Genomic DNA, 19454 nt, shown 5'->3' with positions numbered 1-19454 from the left:
GAATGAGTTTGTTGATTCTGTTGACTATATTCAGTGACTAACAGAGCAGATATAATTACTAAATAAGTAGCATTGATGTTGAGACATCAGATTATCTCAAAGCATTTGGATATTGCCAACAGGCTCAATAAACTGATTAGAAAGGCTGGCTCTGTTATAGGAGTCAAACTGGACACATTGGAGGCTGTGGTAGAGCAAAGGACTCTATGCAAAATCCTGGCAATTCTGGACAATGTTTCTCATCCTCTGCATGCCACCTTGGCTGAACAGGAGCACTTTCAGTAATAGACTAGGACAACTGTGCTGCTCCAAAGAGCACTATATGAGGTCATTCTTACCCTCGACCATTAGGCTCTATAATGAGTCAACCTATTGCCGGGCAAGTGATAACCTTCTCCAGTTAGGCTGTTTGAGGTAACTTACTTTTTATTATTTCTTAATCCTCTTCTGATATTTATATCTGTGTACTTGTAATGCTACTGTGACACTGTAATTTCCTTTGGGATCAATAAAGAATATATCTATCTATTTATCTATTTATTAGATTGCTTACAAAGTCTTACATTTCCTTGGTATCTTCAGTCGAGAAAATGGCCCCTAAGGTACCTCATGGAACACAATTGTGCATGATCAAATGGGAAGGGTCTAGTAGCACCTTCTTCTCAGGAAAGGGCCCATGGTGATGCATTATGTGTGATCGAAGGCTGGAACAAGCAGCAATTTCCAAGTCAGCCCCTGGTTATTATGTGCTACATCATCACCCAAACTTCACACATAAAGAATAAATCAACCATGATGGTATAGCGGAGCAGACTCGATGGATCAAATGGTCTGATTCTGTTCCTGCTTCTTATGGTCTTATAAGCACTGGAGGAGGACACTCAGCCTAACTTATTCATGCTAGCAGCTCTCCTTTACCCTTTAGTCTATGGGACGTGATGTGCCTGGCAAGGCCAGCATATGTCATCCATTTCCAATAGTGCCCCAGTCATTTCAGAGGGCAGTTCATCGTTAACCAGAATAACACACACAAAATGCTGGCGGAACTCAGCAAGTGAGGCAGCATCTGTAGAGGTAATGTTCCCTCTAAGGTGTGTGCGTGTGCGTGCGCACTCTTCTTTTGGTACTAGTGCACAAAGGAATTTAAATTGCGCACAAAGGTTTGTCACTCTCTACCTTGTTGGTATGTTAAGTATATTTCACAACAAAACAGAAAATATGTGCATTGTGTACCTATGTGTATTGTCGTAATGCAAAAGTTGCTGGAGAATTTACAAATGGGAAGAAATGGAGTGATATTTGGAAACTTGACTTTTTAAAGCATCATTTAGCAAGCAAATCATAATGACTGGTGTGCAAAAGCTCTGGCAAGGAAACCCTTCATTACCTGCTACAGGCCTACTACGTATGTTTTGTGAGAGTGCAGAGGAATGAGAGCTAAAACAATCAAACCCAGAGGAGATCAAAGTTCTGATTGACAGTGTTTTGCTAGCTGTTAAAATGAATAGATCTATATATAAAATTCAATGCACACATGTTGTTGTCACTGAGTAAAAAAATTGCACAGCACAAGATTTTTCCACACACCGGTCATTTCAAATTGGGGGGAACACCATATAGAGGGGAATAAATAATCGGCATTTTGGGCTGAGACCCTTCAGTAGGATCAGAAAAGAAGGAGAGAGAAGCCAGAATTAGAATATGGGGGAAGGGAAAGGAGTATCAGCTGACAGGTGTCAAGTGAAGCCAGGTTTGAGGGAAAGTGGGTTGGAGACGGAGTTAACCAAGTGGGTCGGTCTGGAGAATACACTGGCTATGAATGGCACCTTTCCATCTCTAAACACCAATAATGGACCTGGTTGTTTTCAGTGATAGTTCAGGAGTTTATAGTCTGTACTATTGAAACCGACATTTTATTTCAGATAATCTGTATGTAATTACTTGAAAATTAATCCACCGCCTGCCCCGATGATGTTAGCTGCAGCCTCTCAGTGTGGTAAATAGCTGAAACAGTCTGCTGCTGCACCAGCAAAAAAGCCCCTCTCACTTTTCAGCTCTCAATCCATAGCCCAGCAGCCTTGACCTTGGCAAGCTCAGATGTTCCAGACCGGCTTTTGCCCACGCTGTCCCATCTTCTGAAAATGTTAACTTCTGCCACTGAAGAGATCTGTGTTTGTAGAACAAAGAACACTACAGCACAGTACAGGCCCTTCAGCCCACACTGTTGTGCCAACCTTTTAACCTACTCGAAGATCAATCTAACCCTTCCCTCCTACATAACCCTCCAGCTTTCATGTTCCTATCTAAGAGTCTCTTAAATGTCTGTAATGTACCCCCAGCCCTGTTCAATACACTCACCAAAAAGTAACTTCTGACATCCCTCCAATCACCATAAAGTTATGCCCCCTTGTATTAACCATTTCTGCTCTTGAAAAAAGTTTCTGGCTGTTTGCTCGATCTATGCCCCCTCTATAGCTCTAAAAAGTCACTTCTCACCCTCCTTCACTCCATAGAGAAAAGCCCTGGCTCACTCAACCTTTCTGCATAAGACATGAAGTTCCAGTTCAAGTTTAATTGTTATTCAACCATACATGAATACAGCCAAACAAAACAGAGTTCCTCTAGGGCGAAGGTACAAAACACAGCACCTACAGTCATATACAGCACATATTCAATAGCAGTAAACATATGGTCACACAAAAATATATAATATAGCCCAAGTCCTTAAGTGTCATGTCCTGCAGGTTCATGGTGCATGGATGTTGTTGGCAAGAACAAGCCCCTGCAGCAGTCTGCAGACGAACGGAGTCCAGCTTGTCTTCCACCCAGTGAACACTGGAGGGCAGCACTGATGGAAGAGGCCAGCCACCACCACCCCCCCCCCCGCCACCCTCAACCCAGCAGGAACACTGAGCCACACAGCCTCTGACGTCTCCTCTCATGGGTGGCTGCAACAGGCGACCCCGCGGCATGAGGCCTAGTCTGTGCTGCAACCGAAGCCACGCAGCTCCCTTGCTGTCAGTCTCTCCAATAACCCAATGAACCAGACTTGCCATGTTCTCCGTTATCAATGTCCAACAGGGTCTTGCGGTCACAAGAAAAACATACAATTTTTTTCCCACACAGTTTTCAGCCTGTGAAATATCACTATGAATTGCTGAACCTTAGGAAACACAGCAGCTGACTTTCACATGATAAAACAATACGGATGTCTCATGGTGGTTGAGTAAGAAATGTTGGCCTGGTCACTGCAGGAAATATCCTTGATCTTCTTGTGAACAAATGGCTTTACAACATGATCTTCAGGTACCTCACCAAAATGCTTGCACTCTACATCAAAGCCGAGACAACAAAGCCGAGTAGTGGAGTGAAATAGTTATCAAAGACTATTGGAATGAGATACATAATGCCCTACAAGACATCTTTAAATGTGAAAGACCCTTAGAGAGTAAGATCATATATTTTGGGTATATACCTCAAGAATGGTTGAAAAGAGATAAATATTTAACGAATGTACTGCTGGTGGCTGGTAAAAAGACTCTTACCAGGAAATGGTTATTACAGGAGAGCCCAACTTTAAATGTATGGATGGAAATTACGATGGACATTTACAAAATGGAGAAGATAACAGCATCTGTTAATCATAAGTTGGAACAATTTGGTTCGTACTGGGAAAAATGGTTTGACTACATAACACCTCATAGACCTGATTTTATTCTCACAAGTCAGTGAATATGTTGTTAAAAAAACACTCCCTACTTTGTACAGTTTCCTTATTTTGATTGTTCTTTCTTTCCTCTCCTTTCTATAAGTGTATACCTCAGATAAGTATTATGTGATTTGTGACAAATATGATTATATGATATGTATGTACAGTATCTGAAATACATCTTATTTTTGTTTGTTTGATGATGAACTTCAATAAAAAATAAATTACAAAAGAAAAGAAATAGTTAAACCAATTCATCCCTCGGAATTTGAACAGTGCCCACATTGCTCTTCCATAGTCCATGAGGGTCTGATTTTCACTGTGGACAGGCCAGAGTTTCACCCTTGCTTTTGAGGCAGCGTAGAGGCATGTTGCACTCACGAGCTGAGGCACAGAGATGTGCTCTGTTAACGTATAACGTAATGGAAGATTGTTATTTAATCATTGGCCTTGTTTTTCCATTTGTGATCCCTTGAATTGACAATGACTCTCACCCTGGCTCACTGTTGGATCAAGAGGTGGCAAAGTAAACCTACTAAAAACACACATCTATCATCATGTTGATCTTTTCCAGGAAAACCTGGGCATGGTATCCCAAATGTTTTCATACCCTTTAGGTGATATTGCCCTGAGCCTTTCACTTCAACCCTGAACATAATCATTCAGTGGACCTGTGTCCCAAATGGCATTCCGTTCTGATGAAGGGTCTCGGCCCAATATGTCACCTGTTTATTCCTCTCCATGCACCTGCTGATTTCCTTTAGCATTCTGTGTATGTTACACTGGATTTCCAGCATCTGCAGACTCTCTTGTGTTCATGACATTCTGTTTCCCCCTATTTTCTCTGCTAAACTGTATTATTTAGACTGTAAAACAAGAAGTGCTTTGTGCACTATACATTTTACATGCCAAAGGGGGGGGGGGGAGCCAAATTCAGACAGGCAAAACTCGCAGCCTGGGGATGAGATATTGGCTCAGGCAGAAATCACTTTCAGGTAGGTTCTGCCAGAGAATGTGTATCGAGGGCCAATTGAGGACTGGAACAGGTTCTGATTTGATGCATCTCCCTCCCTCAGTATTCCATGCATGAAAGATCCTTATTCATTGTACCCCATTTGGGCTGCACTGATCACAGTCCAGGGCTCAATAGATGCCTCACTTTATTCAGGAGAAAACTCTTTTATCATTGTATGGAGGTGTGGCAGCAAGGCCAACATCTTTTGTCCACCTGTAACTGTTCTCAAGGAGGTGGTGATGAACTTGCGGTGGTTAACCGTGGTGGTGTGTGATATGAAAGGGGACCTGTCGATGGTGGTGTTCCACTTCCGCATTCTTCTTGGTTTAGAGGCCACGGGGGTTAGGGTGGTGTAGTTATAGTCATACTGTGTTTTGTAGATGCTGTGCACGCAGCCACTGCACTGGTGGCACAGAAAAGGAATGCTTTGTGTGTAGAAGTGGTTTTGCGGACAGAGGGGAGTTGGAAGTCAGTTTAGAGTTTAGGGACAGGGATGTGGAGGAGTTAGAGGTCAGATTAGGGTTTAGGGACAGGGATGTGGAGGAGTTAGAGGTCAGACTGAGGTTTAGGGACAGTGATATGGGGGAGTTAGAGGTCACTTTAGGGTTTAGGGACAGGGATGTGGAGGAGTTAAGGATCAGTTTTAGGTTTATGGATAGGGATGTGGGGGAGTGAGAGCTCAGTTTAGGCTTTAGGGACAGGGATGTGGGGGAGTTAAGGATCAGTTATGTGTTTATGGATAGGGATGTGAGGGAGTTAGAAGTCAGACTGAGGTTTAGGGAGAGGGATATGGAGGAGTTAAGGATCAGTTTTGGATTTATGGATAGGGATGTGGGGGAGTGAGAGGTCAGTTTAGGCTTTAGGGACAGGGATGTGGGGGAGTTAAGGATCAGTTATGTGTTTATGGATAGGGATGTGAGGGAGTTAGAAGTCAGACTGAGGTTTAGGGAGAGGGATATGGAGGAGTTAAGGATCAGTTTTGGATTTATGGATAGGGATGTGGGGGAGTGAGAGGTCAGGCTGGAGGCTAGGCCTCGGTGCATGAAAGGACAGCGACGTGGATGGTGACAAAGGACATCCCGAGTCCAGACCTCCACTCTGCACTGGAAGGCCCACGACGTGGATGGGTGACGAAGGACATCCCTGGATGTCAGACTGTCAAATGCTGTGGACGAGAGCCTGTGAGGATGAGGGCTGGTGGCCCTCCAGGTCAGCAAAGATCAATCAGAAGTCCGGAAGTTGAACTCTGATGGCCAAAGCCCTGGGCCTATGAGTCTGAGAGTCCATGTGTGAAGTTTGATGCCTATTGCCTGTGAGTCTGGAGGCCCAGAGGCCTATCCTGCGGTCAGAGGACTGTCTGTCTGACTGGGTGGGTGGATGGTAGGGTGTTTCACTGTTGTTGTCGATTGCCATGCTCTGTGTTGTTCTGCTGAATATTGTGGCCACATTATGTGGACATCAGAATGGGTGGCAAATCTTACAGCTGCCCCCACCCCCCCCGCACCCAGTATATCATTAGCTGCGCTAGTTGTTAATGCAAACAGAGAATTTCACTGTTTGTTTCGACATGCATGTGCTAAATAAATCTGAACCTGAACCTGCTGATTATCGGGATAGAGTTGTTGGAAGTGTGGAGAAGCCAACAGAGGAGAGTATCCCTTCACACTCCTGTAATGTGCCATGTAGATGCATGAAGTTTGAAGGGTTGGCTGTTGACTCACTCAACACAGGATACCCATACCGAGCAGCTCTTGCGCCACCGCAGGTTACCCAGCCACCAAGCAGATCTTGTGCCACAGTAGGAAACCCACACCAAGCAGATCTTGTGCCACAGTAGGAAACCCACACCAAGCAGATCTTGTGCCACTGTAGGATACCCAGCCACCAAGCAGCCCTTGTGCCACAGCAGGATACCCACACCAAGCAGATCTTGTGCCACAGCAGGATACCCACACAAAGCAGATCTTGTGCCACAGCAGGATACCCTGTCACCGAGCAGCTCCTGTGCCTCTGCAGAATACCCACACCAAGCAGATCTTGTGCCACAGCAGGATACCCACACTGAGCAGCTCCTGTGCCTCTGCAGAATACCCACACCAAGCAGATCTTGTGCCACAGCAGGATACCCACACTGAGCAGCTCCTGTGCCACAGCAGGATACCCTGTCACCGAGCAGCTCCTGTGCCTCTGCAGAATACCCACACCAAGCAGATCTTGTGCCACAGCAGGATACCCACACTGAGCAGCTCCTGTGCCTCTGCAGAATACCCACACCAAGCAGATCTTGTGCCACAGCAGGATACCCACACTGAGCAGCTCCTGTGCCACAGCAGGATACCCTGTCACCGAGCAGCTCTTGTGGACATGACATTTATGAGGTGAGGTCATTCGAGTTTCTGGTAAATAGGTGAAGTCCAAGATGGGAATTCAGCAATGATGGGGCCGTTGGCAGTCAAAGGAAGGCAGAGTCTTCTACCACTCGGACCCATAGTAACTTCTTTTCAAAAGAGAACGTCCACAGGGATGTTGCCTGCACTTGAGGGGCTGAGTTCTAGGGAAAGTTTGAATAGGTTAGGACTTTGCTTCCTGAAGTGTCGGAGAATAAGAGGAGATTTGATAGAGGTATACAGAATTATGAGAGGTATTGATGTGGTAAAAGGTATAGATTTGGTGGCAGGTTGGGTGAAATGAGAACTAGAGGTCATGGGTTTAAGGGTGAAAGGTGAAAGGGGAATCTGAGGGGGAACCCTTTCACTGAGAGGGCAGTGTGAGTGTGGAATGAGCTGCCAGCAGAAGGGATGAACACGGGTTTGATCTCAACACTAAAAGAAGTTTGGATAAGTTAGTGGATAGCAAGGCTGTGGAGGGATATGGTTCAGGTGGAACTCGTCAGAATAGATAGGCTGAAGGGCCAGTTTCTGTGCTACAGTGCTCCATGACTCTGTGACTCGAAAAGCAGACGGGCTCAGCATAACTGAATGTGACGAGACGCAGATGGGCGATTGAACAAAGGCAGATTCTTGGGAAGTCACGAGTGCAGGAACTATCGTCACAGGGTCCCTGAAGGGTTAACATTTGCAAAGGTCCAATGTGGCTCCCTCTGGCACTGAGCTACAGCTGTTCCTGCAGTATCTGACCTGCCAGTCAACGGAGCGCTGTGTGACCTGCCTCTTTAACTTTCTCTTTGCGAAAGTCAATGCTTGTTCTTGCACTGATATCTTGTTTTGCACAATCTTTCTTCTTCACTACCTTGTATAATTTTATGAATAATCTTCTATAAATTGTTCTTTGTGCCTATAATGCAGAAGTTAGCTGGTTTTTCATTGCATCTGTACCTCACCCTACCTGTGCACATGATAATAAATTCACCTTGACTTGATAAAGGCTGATTAATAGAGAGCACTGCGCTGAATGAATCCTTGAATTTGCAACTTTTTAAAAAGGTTTTTGACTCTGTTAATCTCTCTAATCAACTTCATTGTCTTAGGCAGTGTTAATTGACTTCGTGTGGAAGCTTGCATGCTTCACGGACTCCAATAGACGATGCCAACTCAGGGCCACCCATGTTGGAACAGCGGAGGACGAGATGCCAGACGAAGACCCTGGCTCCCAAACAGACAGAATCACATCTGTCTCTCCTGGGCCACACCATACACAACAACAAATTATCAATAGCCCTCCCCGTATACTATCTGAGCCAAGTCAAAGAAGAACGAACCTCAGTGTTTCAAAACAATCTTCAGACAGTGTATTGATTTTGAGATATCGATTGACTTTGACATTGAGTCAGCAACAATAATGCCATGCACTTGTTTAGCGTCTTTAATACAGCAAAACATCCCAAGGTAGTCCAGTGAAATCAGACCAAAACTGAAATCCAAACTCAAGGGAGTCATGAAGACAAGTTAAGTTCAAGCTGCATCTTGAAGGGTTGAAGATAGAGGGTTGGTAGGGAAGATTAGAGAGTTATATTTAGTCACTGTTATTATGAAGCAAGTAAGCACTCTGATCTTCCATCTAAAATTAGTCCCTGTCATAACAGAACTGTTGATGCCTCCCTGCAAATAATCACAGCATTTTGTTCCAAAATGCTGTTTAAGACATCTATTCTCCTTTCTAACTCTTCACAGTGTCAAGATTATTAAGCTTGGCATGACCTCTTATGCATTTGCTCTCACCGCATTACTCCAGAACTGCTCAGTTTTCACTTTTCCTCCTGTGATCTGTAAACTCGATCCACTGAGTTGAACCGCACAGGATTATTGTATCTCAGCTCTGCTTATGATAAGTCAGGAAAGATGAGAACAAATTGGCCAGGGTGCAGAAGGGATTTCTTGGAATGGTTCAGTGGGACAGGGTGGTTTATTGTACAGAGGTGTTTTTCAAAGAGCAGAGAAGATACACGGGAGGTTTAAGTGGAATATGTGGAGGAACTTCTTCACCCAGAGTGTAGTGAAGGTGTTGAACAAGATGCCAGTGGAAGTAGTGAATGCGGGTTCGGTTTCAACATTTAAGAGAAGTTTGGATAACTACATGGAGGGAGGGTTGTGGAGGGCTATGGTCCAGGTGCAGGTTGTTGGGATTAGGCAGAATAATAGTTCAGCATCGACTGGATGGTTTGGAGGTTTGCATGCCTCAATGACCCGGAGAGTTATGTTGGGTGGAGTCAAGGCTTTATGCTTTGTCTCTTGGTAGGGTCTCCTATGCCAAACAGGTCAAAGAGTAGTGGCCAGACTAAGGTATTTCAGGTTCAGGGGTTCAACCCAGGGGTAACAACTCTGACTGGTAAAACAAAACTGTTATGGAAACAGCAATGAAGAATCCTTCTAGATCTGAGTGGCCAAGGACAGACAGAGATGAAGGACTTTCATTGCTGCCCAAAACCCAGTGGTGTAAGGGCCAGTAATTGACGAGATGGGCCAAAGGGCTTGTTTCTGTGTCATAGAACTCTATGACTCTTTGACTATTTAAGGGGAGGGGGTTCGAATTGATGGCACGTTTGGGACAGAATAAATTAAGACAAAGTTAAGAATATAAGGGAGCAGCAGCACTTGGCTTTTCAGTCCTATCCTGCCATTCAACTTGCCTGATCTGCCCTAGGTGTAATTGTCTCTGTTGCACCAGCTCTCAAAGTCTTGATGTTTCAATGATGAAACTATCTTCTATTACTTTAGTTAAGAAAATGACTGGAGAAAACTAAAGTTGCCTGAGTCTGGATCCAACACTGGCTAGAGACAGAGGGCAGAGGTGGATGGGTGCTTTTCCAATGGGAAATCTGTAACAAGGAACAGTGTCTGCCATACAAACAAGATGGGAATCCTAGGGGTATAGAAAATCGAACATAGAACACTACAGCACAGTACAGGCCCTTTGGCCCACAATGTTTTGTCGACCTTTTAATCTACTCTAAGATCAATCTTACACTTCCCTCCCACACAGCCTTCTGTTTTTCCACCATCCATGTACCTATCTAAGAGTTTCTTAAATGCCCCTAATGTATCTGCTTCTATCACTATCCGTGGCAGGATGTTCCACACACCTAGCACAGAGTGTAAAAATCTTACCTCTGACATCCCCCCTAAACTTCCCTCCAATATCCTTAAAATTATGCCCCCTGATATTAGCCATTTCCACCATGGGAAAATGTCACTGGCTATTCTTGCTACCTCTTTGCTATTCTCATCAAACATGCAGATGACACGACAACTGGTCAAGTTGCAGATACTGAGAAAGGCCGTTTAAAGACACCGTGGATGTAGATCAGTGGGAAAGTTGGACAATGAGGTGGCAGCTGGAAATTAATCCAGCAAGGTGCAAGGTAGGTCACTGTGAGGAGTCAAATTCTGATAGGACATATAGAGGAAATGGCAAGAACCTCAGGAGCATTGATGTACGGAGCGTGCGTGTCCATAGCTCCTTGAAGATGGTGGCACAGGTGGATGAGATGGAGATGAAGTATTTGGTCAGAGTTGGGATGTTATGCTGCAGCAGTACAGAACATTGATTATACCACATTTAGGGTATTGCATACAGTTCAGATTGCCACACTACAGGAACGAGGTGGTAGCAATAAAGCGAGTGCAGAAGAGATTCGCCAGGTTGTTGCCTGGACTGGAGGGCTGCAGTTCTGAGGGGAGGCTGGAGAGGGTGGGACCATCTTCTCTGGAGTGAAGCAACTGAGGGATGGACTTAGAGAACTTTACAGATTTTTGAGGGGCGTAGATGAAACGTATAGTCAGAGGCTCTTTTCCACATCAGAGTCGTCTGAAACTAGAGGGCACGGGTGAAAGTGAGAGGAGAAATTTAAAGATATTGGAGAGGTAGGTTTTTCACACAAAAGGTGCTGTATACTTGGAATGAGTTGCAAGAGGAGGTAGTACAAGTGGATACAATTAGAAGGTTCAAGTGATATTTGGACAGCTAATTGAATAGGAGAGGAGCAGAGGAATATGGGCCTAATAGGTAAATGGGACTAGCATAGGATCAGGATGGATTAGATGGGCAGAAGGGTTTTATCTGAGCAACACTATTCTGTGAAAACACCTTGTGTCACAGTGGATTGTGACCTCATCATGACTTGGCAATGTTCCAACGTTCCTGTCATCTGGCACAGGGAGTGTTGTGCTCAGGTATCTGCAAAAGTATTTGAAACCAGCACATTCTCATCTAGAGGACGTGTCTGGGCCAGTTCAGTCCCTCATGCCAACCCTGACATTGAGTGGGACCATACCCAATCTTCCACCTTATCAATGCCTTCCTGCACTGAGCTCCCACCCCCTGCTGCCTGCTTACCTAGAAATCCATCTGTGTTTTTCTTCAAAAACCCACCAATTGATCCCTTACAATGCTCAAGCCAAGACTTTCAAAAGCACATATCCCTCTGGGTGACAAAATCTCTCCTCAGCTCTTCCCTGAATGTCTAACCCCTCATGCGAGAGGTGAAGAGGCTCCTTCTTGAGGTACCTGCCTGTATCCTGAAACTGAGTTGAGTGACAGTAACAACAGCAAATACTACATGGAACACCAACAGTATAGCACAGGAGCAGGCTCACAATGTTGTGCTGAACTAATTAAATTAATAATCAAATGCTCAACTTAGCTAATCCCTTCTGCCTTCGCAGTGTCCATAAACGTCCATTTTCTGCACATTCATTTGCCTATTTAAGAGCCTCTTGAATGCCTCTGCTATACCTGCCTCCACCACCACTGCTGGCAGTGCATTCCAGACACCCACCATTCTCTGAGTGAGGACCTTACCCTGCGTACCTCCTCCGAATTTACTCCCTCTCACCTTAAATGATTGCCTTGTGTCTACACTATCTATGCCTCTCATAATCTTATAAACCTCTGTCAGATCTCCCCTCAACCTCCACTGCTCCATGAAAAAACAACACGGGGCTGTCCACCCTCTCCGGACAGCACAAGACCTGTAATCCTGGTAAATCTTTCCTGTAACACACACAAAGTGCTGCAGAAGCTCAGCAGGCCAGGCTGCATCTATGGGAAAGAGCAGAGTCAACATGTCGGGCCGAGACCCTTCGGCATGTTTGTGATTGGATTTCTACTCTGCGAGGTCTCTCCCAGGGATGCATTTGTGATTAGAAATCTTTCCTGCACCCCGTCCAACATCTTGACATTCTTCTTATAAGCAGTGATTATTGAGTAGATGCAGCCTAACTAGAGTTTTATAAAGCTGCAAAGTAGCTTTTGAATTCTTGAACTTGTTCCTCAACTAATAAAGGCAAGCATACCCTATACCTTCTTTACAATCCTATCATTTGTGTAGCCACTTTCAGGGGGTTATGACTCAGCACCCAAAATCTGTCCACTCATCACTACTGGTCAGGGTCTTCCTCTAACAGTGCACTGTCCCATTCACATTTACAAGGAAATCTGCAGATGCTGGAAATTCAAGCAACACACATCAAAGTTGCTGGTGAACGCAGCAGGCCAGGCAGCATCTCTAGGAAGAGGTACAGTCTGGGGGAGATGCGTTTGACAGCAGAGTTGATGGTGGAGGAAGGGAAACCCCTTTCTTTAAAAAAGGAGGACATCTCCCTCGTTCTTCGCTACATCGACGACTGCATTGGCGCTGCTTCCTGCATGCGTGCTGAGCTCATTGACTTCATTAACTTTGCCTCCAACCTTCACCCTGCCCTCAAGTTTACCTGGTCCATTTCCGACACCTCCCTCCCCTTTCTAGATCTTTCTGTCTCTATCTCTGGAGACAGCTTATCTACTGATGTCTACTATAAGCCTACTGACTCTCACAGCTATCTGGACTATTCCTCTTCTCACCCTGTCTCTTGCAAAAATGCCATCCCCTTCTCGCAATTCTTCCGTCTCCACCGCATCTGCTCTCTGGATGAGGCTTTTCATTCCAGGACGATGGAGATGTCCTCCTTTTTTAAAGAAAGGGGCTTCCCCTCCTCCACCATCAACTCTGCTCTCAAACGCATCTCCCCCATTTCACACACATCTGCTCTCACTCCATCCTCCCGCCACCCCACTAGGAATAGGGTTCCCCTGGTCCTCATCTACCACCCCACCAGCCTCCGGGTCCAACATATTATTCTCCGTAACTTCCGCCACCTCCAACGGGATCCCACCACTAAGCACATCTTTCCCTCCCCCACTCTCTGCTTTCCACAGGGATCGCTCCCTACGTGACTCCCTTGTCCATTCATCCACCCCATCCCTCCCCACTGATCTCTCTCCCGGCACTTATCCTTGTAAACGGAACAAGTGCTACACATGCCCTTACACTTCCTCCCTTACCACCATTCAGGGCCCCAGACAGTCCTTCCAGGTGAGGCGACACTTCACCTGTGAGTCGGCTGGGGTGATATACTGCGTCCGGTGCTCCCGATGTGGCCTTCTATATATTGGTGAGACCCGACGCAGACTGGGAGATTGTTTCACTGAACACCTACGCTCTGTCCGCCAGAGAAAGCAGGATCTCCCAGTGGCCACACATTTTAATTCCACATCCCATTCCCATTCTGACATGTCTATCCACGGCCTCTCTACTGTAAAGATGAAGCCACACTCTGGTTGGAGGAACAACACCTTATATTCTGTCTGGGTAGCCTCCAACCTGATGCCACGAACATTGACATCTCAGACTTCCGCTAATGCCCCACCTCCCCCTCAAACCCCATCAGTTATTTATTTATATACACGCATTCTTTTTCTCTCTCTCTTTTTTCTCCCTCTGTCCCTCTCACTATACCCCTTGCTCATCCTCTGGGTTTTCCCCTCTCCCTCTTTTCCTTCTCCCTGAGCCTCCTGTCCCATGATCCTCCCATATCCCTTTTGCCAATCACCTGTCCAGCTCTTGGCTCCATCCCTCCCCCTCCTGTCTTCTACATTTTGGATCTCCCCCTCCCCCTCCCACTTTCAAACCTCTTACTAGCTCTTCTTTCAGTTAGTCCTGACGAAGGGTCTCGGCCCAAAACGTCGACTGTACCTCTTCCTAGAGATGCTGCCTGGCCTGCTGCGTTCACCAGCAACTTTGATGTGTGTTGCTTCCACTTCACATTTGATCAGATTAATCTTCATATATCATTTCTCCAGCCATGTCCGCAACTGATCTGTATCTCACTGTATCTTTTGGTAGTATTCTATGCATCGACACCACCAATCCTCGTATTGGCTACAAACTTACTAATCCACCCATCTACGTTTTCATTCAAGTGATTCATGTATGAACAGCAGACATCTCAGTATGGATCTCTGCAGAACACTGCTAGTCACAGACCTCCAGCCAGTTCAAGTCCCATCAACCACTACCCTCTGTCTAGTATGACCAAACTAATTCTGAATCCAAACAGCCAATTCACCATGGTTCCCATCCTAATCTTCTGAATGAGCCTCCCATGTAGGACCTTGTCAAATTCCTTACTAAAATCCATGTAGGCAACATCCACAGCTCTGCCTGTGTCAGCTCCTCGACAAACTCAATCAAGAGAGTAAGATATGACTTACCTACACAGAGCCATTCTGTCCTTAATTAGGCCATAGTTTTCCAAATATTCAAAAATCCTATCTCTAAGAATTCTCTCCAATGACTTATCGACCACATCATGAGACCGCAGATCTATAGTTTCCAGGATTATCTCTATATCCTACTTGAAAAATAGAACAACATTAGCTACTCACTAATCACAACTTAGCTACTCTGGGACCTTGTCTGTGGCTAGAAGGGTCACAAAGATATTGGTCAATGCTCCAGCTCCACTTAATAACCTGGGGTAAAGCCCTCCACACCATTGAGCACATCTATGCAAAGTGCAGTCGCAGGAAAAGAGCATACATAATGAAGGACTCCAACCGTCCAAGACATGCTCTCTTTTCATTGCTGCCATCAGGAAGAAGGTACAGGAGCACCAGGTTCAGGGACAGTTATTACTCCTCAACCATCAGGCTCTTGAACCAGAGGAGATAACTTCAGTCAACTTCTCTTGCCTCGTCACTGAACTGTTCCCACTGAACGGGGCTCACTTTCAAGGACTCTTCATTTCATGTTCTCTATATTTATTGCTTGTTATATTATTATTATTTCTTTTTTTCTCTTTCTTTTTATATTGCATAGTTTGTTTTTTTTGCACATTGGTTATTGTTCATCCTGTTGGGCACATTCTTTCATTGATTCTATTGTTTTTCTTGCATTTACTTTGAATGCCCAGAAGAAAATGAATCTCAGGGTGGTATACGGTGACATATATGTACTTTGATAATAAATTTCCTTTGAACAATATCTCATCAGGTCCTGGAGACTTATCCACCTTCCTGTTCTTTAAGAGACCTCACACTACCTCTTTATTCATCACGGAGAGACCTAGCATCTGGACACCAAGGTAGCATAGTGGTTAGCATGACTCTATTACAGCTCGAGGAGTTCTGGAGTTTAGAGTTCAATTCCAGCCCTGCTGTGTAAGGAGTCTGTACATCCTCCCCATGGAATGAGTGTGTTTTGCCCGGGTGCTACGGTTACCAACCACAGTCCAAAGATGTACCGGGTAGGTTAATTCGTCATTGTAAATTGTCCCGCGATTAGGTTTGGGTTAATTGGGTTTGTTGGGGCTCTTGGGGCACCATGGCTCGAAAGGCTGGAAGAGTTGACTCTGGTTTTATTGCTAAATCAAATAAATTAGCACCTTCCACACTGATCTCCCTGTCCTCTACCTCATTCTCCTCAGTAAATACTGTTTCAAAGTACTCATTTAGGACCTCACCCACATCATCTGCCTCCATCACGTGTTCCCTCCCTTACCCTTGAATGGTCCTACCTTCACCCTAGATATCCTCTTCCTCTTGTGTAGAATGCCTTGGGATTCTCTTTAATTCTACTTGCCTGGGACTATCCATGTCTCCTGACTGCCCTAATTCCCCTCTTGAACCCTTTTCTGACTTCCTTATAATCCTCAAGGGTGCTGTTTGATTTTAACTTCCAAAACCTTATTCCTTATTCCTCTTGACTAAATTCACCACTTCCCTTGACATCCAAGGTTCCTTGACTTTACCATGCTTGGCCTTTCTTCTTACTGGAACATACTTGTCCTGTACCCTCTACTGCTGGTCTTTAAACACCCTTTACATGTCAGGTGTGGTTCCCAATTAACTCTCCCTGGTTCCTGCCCTTGCAATTTGCCCTGCTCCAATTCAATACTGTCCTGCAAGGTCTATACTATTCCTTATCCATTGCTATCTTAAACCCTAACGAGTTGTGATCACTGTCCCTAACTGTTCACCCACTGAAAAGTTAATCATCTGGCTCATTACCCAACACCAGGTCCAGTACGGCCCCTCCTGTCGTTAAACTATCCACATACATACTGATTTAGGAAACCTTCTTCGATACACCTAACAAATTGTGACCCATTTAAGCCACTGGCACTAAAGAGGTGCCAGACTATATTGGGCAAGTTGAAGTCACTCATTACAACAGCCCTGTTCTTTTCTCTAACCTGCCTGCATATTAAGAGGAATAGATAGAGTGGACAGCCAGCACCTCTTCCCCAGGGCACCACTGCTCAGTACAAGAGGACATGGCTTTAAGGTAAGGGGTGGGGAGTTCAAGGGGGATATTAGAGGAAGGCTTTTTACTGAGAGAGTGGTTGGTGCGTGGAATGCACTGTCTGAGTCAGTGGCGGAGGCAGATACACCAGTGAAATTTAAGAGACTACTAGACAGGTATATGGAGGAATTTAAGGTGGGGGGTTATATGGGAGGTAGGGTTTAAGGGTCAGCACAACATTGTGGGCCAAAGGGCCTGTACTGCACTGTACTGTTCTATGTTCTATGTTCTATATCTGTTCCTCAATGTCCCATTATCAATTAGAGGGTCTGTAGCACAGTCTGATCAGAATAATTGTACCTTTCTTATTATTGAATTCTTATACATTGTAAGCTCAGCAGACGAGCCCTTCTGAGTGTATCTGTAATATTGTCTCTAATTAATAAAGCAACCACCTCTCTCCACCCCATCCCACATTTACCTCCATCTCTATTTTCCTAAGACATCAAAACCCTGGAACTGAGCATCTGTTTCTGCCACTCTCTCAACCAAGTCTCTGTACTATGTACTGATCCATGCTCTAAGTTCATCACACTTCCCCATAATACTCCTAGCATTAAAATATACACACTTCAACCAGTCTGTTGTATTGCGTTTATTACCTTTCTCCTCCTCACTGGTCATGACGTCCATCTTCCGCTCAGTCCATCTACTTTATGATCTGCTGCTCTGGTTCCCACTCTCCTGTCTTATCTAATTAGCTCTGAAGAGCACTGGTGAACCTACTGGCCAGTAAATTTATACCCTTCCAGTTAATGTGCAACCCGCCCCTCGCGTACAGGTCACCCTGACCCAGAAGCTCCAATGGTCCAAGAACCTGAAACCCGGCCCCTGCACCAGCTCCTCAGCCACTCATTCATCTGCTCTGTCTTTTCATTCCTGCCCTGACCAGCATGGGGTGGTGGTCCACCTCTGCAGCTGCTGGAATTCTGAAATAAAATCAGAGATGACTGCAGATTCGCAGTAGGTCATGCAGCATCTGTGGGGAAAGAAAGAGAATTAAAGTCTGAGATCACCTGGTTCATAAATTCATCTGTCAGTCCCAGGAATTCTTTTAAATCAAATATCTACCAGGAATTATTTAACTGTTGACATACAGTGGCCATTTTATTAGGGACACCTGTACACGTATTTGTTAATGCAAATATCTAATCGGCTAATCGTGTGGCAGCAACTCAATACATAAAAACATGCAGACATGGTCAAGAGGTTCAGTTGTTGTTTGGACCAAACATCAGAAAGGGGAAGAAATGTGATCTAAGTGACTTTGACCATGAATGATTGTTGGTGCCCGATGGGGTAGTTTGAGTATCTCAAATACTGCAATTTCCTGGGATTTTCACAAACAACACTCTCTGGAGCTTACAGAGAATGGTGTGGAAAAACAAAAACAAAAAATCCAGCAAACTGCAGTTCTAAGGGCTAAAACACCTTGTTAATGAGAGAGGTCAGAGGAGAATGGCCAGACTGGTTCAAGCTGACAGGGAGTCAACAGTAACTCAAATAACCACGCGTTACAACAGTGGCGTGCAGAAGAGCATCTCTGAATGTGCAACCAATCGAACTCTAAAGTGGATGGGCTACAGTAGCATTAAACCACAAACGTACATTCAGTGGCTACTTGACTAGATAAAGAAGATATCTGATAAAGTGGCCACTGAATGTATTGGCAAACTCTGTGCAAAACTTTATCAAGAGGAGAATATTAAGAGTATCTATTTAACATTAAAGTATATGATTAAGTTGACTGTTTAATGTGTGAAAAAAATTACTTTATTTAATCTGTCAAGGTTGCAAAAACTGGCAAATTTACTAAGTGGATAGCTGGAATCATCAGTGTTTAATCAACATAAAGTCTTGGAATAATCATCAGTGGTGTACTTTCATTGAGTAGCCTGACCCGGCTGGATTCAGTCACAATTCGAGCCAGCAGCTAGTGAGGCCATCAGCATCATTGCCAGAGCTACGACATTTACAGAATGGCCAGAGAACTCACAGCAAGCCCATGCTGCCAAATGTTCAGGTCTCCATCTCACCGCAACTGCTGGCCAGGAGAAATAAGGAAGTCGACAACTAGTAATCAGCAGACTGCCGTCAAGCAGCAGCTCGGCAGCCGTAGGTGCCTGAGGATCAGGACCTCAGAAACGGCACCAAGCTGATGGCGTACTAGGCAGCAGAGTCCTGCTCTCCCATAACCTGAGATCTGGACCACCTCCAGCAAGGTCTTCGCGGCACTGGGAGGTTCTCGCCAGTGCCGTCCCTGCAACCTCCTCCCAGTTCATTCAAAGGGTATGCTCCCATTCCAGTGCTGAGACCCTAGTTACACTCAATCAGCAGGCCAAGTCCGTCTGTGCCCCACACTACTCAAAGAGAACCTAGAACATTACAGCACAGCGCAGGCTCTTCAGCCCACAACGTTGTGCCAACCTTTTAACCTCACCTAAGACCAATCTAATCCTTCCCTCAAACATAGCCCACCATTTTACTTTCATCCATGTGTCCTTCTAAGAATCTTTTAAATGTCCCTAATGTATCTACTTTCACCACTACCCCCGGCAGCAAGTTCCACGCACCCACCACCCTCTGTGTAAAAAAACCTACCTCTGACATCCCCCTTACAATTTCCTCCAGTCACCTTATGCTCCCTCATA

The sequence above is a fragment of the Mobula birostris genome, chromosome 11 (genome assembly GCF_030028105.1).
Source record: "Mobula birostris isolate sMobBir1 chromosome 11, sMobBir1.hap1, whole genome shotgun sequence".
Lineage (NCBI taxonomy): Eukaryota > Metazoa > Chordata > Chondrichthyes > Myliobatiformes > Myliobatidae > Mobula > Mobula birostris.
The sequence above is the reverse complement of the archived record's forward strand: the minus strand, read 5'-3'. Positions refer to the sequence as shown.